Below are 3,104 nucleotides of genomic sequence, written 5' to 3' on the forward strand. Positions count from 1 at the left end.
CGAGTGGATGGCTATCATGAATCTGCGGGGAACAGGATATTTCTTATGTAAGTCAGTTAAAGCATTTAGTAACACTCCTTTTAAACATATCTCTTCACTGGTTGTAGTTTTTGTCAGATATGAAATTATCAAAAGCCACTATGAAGTCTAGGTTGTTTTTGCGGTCTGGCATAAGGGCAAAGGATAAGCCTAAATTTAAAACTAAATGTTGATTTACAGTAAGGGGGGTGTTGGATAAGTTTAAAACTTTGTCTTGTTGCTCAAGATTATTCCATGCACTATTGTCTATTAGGTTATTTAACTTGCGTAGAAGTCTGTTGGAATGAGTCACGCTATTATAGGCAGCAATGTCGGAACAGAATGAAATCAGATACCTGTATATGTGGTCCGTAGTGAGGAGGCGAAGATTAGACTGGGTTCCATATATCACTCTGCGTAGTACGAAGATGTCGTTTTTCGTATCGGTGATTCTTTCCTCCAGGAAAATCTTGTGTGAGAGAGGGAAGGGGTCCGATTGCAGAGTCCATCTCCCGAATCCGTACATTTTTGGTAGTACTTGTTCTTTGAGGCATTCTTCTAAAAAGTGTTTTGGTTTTTCAGCCGGTGTAGTCTGATCAGTTCTTTTTCAAACTTGCGAAAAATTGGCTTGACTTCTGGATTCTTCACTCACTTCCAGAAGTCAAGCCAATTTTCGCAAGTTTGAAAAAGAACTGATCAGACTACACCGGCTGAAAAACCAAAAACACTTTTTCCTTTTTTGAGAAGAATGCCTCAAAGAACAAGTACTACCAAAAATGTACGGATTCGGAGATGGACTCTGCAATCGGACCCCTTCCCTCTCTCACACAAGATTTTCCTGGAGGAAAGAATCACCGATACGAAAAACGACATCTTCGTACTACGCAGAGTGATATATGGAACCCAGTCTAATCTTCGCCTCCTCACTACGGACCACATATACAGGTATCTGATTTCATTCTGTTCCGACATTGCTGCCTATAATAGCGTGACTCATTCAACAGACTTCTACGCAAGTTAAATAACCTAATAGACAATAGTGCATGGGATAATCTTGAGCAACAAGACAAAGTTTTAAACTTATCCAACACCCCCCTACTGTAAATCAACATTTAGTTTTAAATTTAGGCTTATCCTTTGCCCTTATGCCAGACCGCAAAAACAATCTAGACTTCATAGTGGCTTTTGATAAATTTCATATCTGACAAAAACTACACCGTGAAGAGATATGTTTAAAAGGAGTGTTACTAAATGCTTTAACTGACTTACATAAGAAATATCCTGTTCCCCGCAGATTCATGATAGCCATCCACTCGCTAAAAAAGAAAGTAGATTTTGTTTATAATAAGTAGATCCGACAAAGACGGCAAAATCGTAATAATGGACAAAGACTTCTACCTTGACAAAATCAACCAGCTCCTTAGCGACACAAACACATACGAAAAACTGACGAAAAATCCCCTCCAAAACGTTCCCACAGAATTTTTTCGGAAAGTAAGATTAATTGGCAAAGACAAAAAGAGTATTGAAACTATTAGAGAAATTAAAGTAATTAATCCTAAATTACCCTATTTTTATGGCCTTCCCAAAACTCACAAAGACAATCTTCCATTCAGACCCATCGTTTCATGTGCCGGTGCTTTCAATTACAAAATTTCTAAATGGTTAGCTGGCCTCCTTTCCCCTTTTTTAGGCACTTTTTCTCCCAGTCACATTAAACATTCGGAAGATTTTTGTCACAAATTCAGAGAAGCACATATACCACTTCACAACATAAAACTTTTAAGCCTTGATGTAGATTCCCTGTTCACTAAAGTACCAGTACAGGACGTTCTTCAGTTTTTAAGGGTAAAATTATCCCCCTATTCAGATCATTTCCCATTGGCGCTTGACAAAATAATAAAGCTAGTTGAATTATGTGCATCTAATAACGTATTTTCATTCGGGGAATCATTCTACAAGCAAAAATTCGGGTGTAGTATGGGTAGTCCTTTAAGTCCTGTTCTAGCCAATCTGTACATGGAATACTTTGAAACTACAGTAATAAATGCAATAAAACCCAAAAACATGCTGTGGATGAGATACGTGGATGATATCCTAACATTTTTGGGATAATAGGTGGGGCAATTTCAATGAATTCCTCTCGAAATTAAATACATTAGTTCCCAGCATCAAATTTAAAGTTGAATGGGAAACAGACAACAAAATTCCTTTTCTTGATGTTTTAATAATCAGAGATACGACAGAATACAAATTACCATATACAGAAAACCAACGTTCTCACTTTCATACATTCACTACTTTAGCTATCATGACATTTCTATCAAAATAGGTGTAGCTAGTAACTTGTTCTTAAGGGCCTTACGAATTTGTTCCCCAGAATTCCTGGAAAAAGAATTTGAACTAATTCGCAAGCAACTTTCGTCTTTAAAATATCCTGACCATATAATTGAGAAAGCAATTCACAAAGCTAACGTAATTTTCTACCGACCCCCTAAAGACAAGACCAGAGATACACCCAACAATAAAATAATAATTCCCCACCTGGACACGATTAAGAGAATAACCAACCCCTCGGAAAATCGAACCCTTTTGTATTTACTTACCCAAACACCTTAGCCAAATCCCTGATTAACGTCCAACAAAAGACATCTCCAAAGGACTCTGGGGTATACGAAATCCCATGCCAGGACTGTGACCAATCTTACATCGGTTTACAGGTAAATCCCTTCCCCAGAGATTAATACAACACAAACGGTCAGTTAGGTATGGACAAACAGAACTCGGCTATTTTCAACCATATAAATGAACATAACCATAGAATAAACTGGAATTTGTCACGTGTAATTTTATAGCAGCAACTGCCGGTACAAGAGTCAAATGATGGAATCGGCCTTAATAAAAGAGAGGCAGGTAATGAACATCTCAAAAGGAGGATGGATTTCGGACACGATCGACAACGTCTTCATTCAACCAACCCTTAAGAAGATTAAAGGAAGATTATCAGCGGGGGGGTGACTTAAAATGGCTTGTTTGTGGATGGACCTCTTGGTATAATACCACCTTTTCTGTAAACTTTTCTCATT

The sequence above is a fragment of the Macrobrachium nipponense genome, chromosome 37, assembly GCF_015104395.2.
Source record: "Macrobrachium nipponense isolate FS-2020 chromosome 37, ASM1510439v2, whole genome shotgun sequence".
NCBI classification, from domain to species: domain Eukaryota; kingdom Metazoa; phylum Arthropoda; class Malacostraca; order Decapoda; family Palaemonidae; genus Macrobrachium; species Macrobrachium nipponense.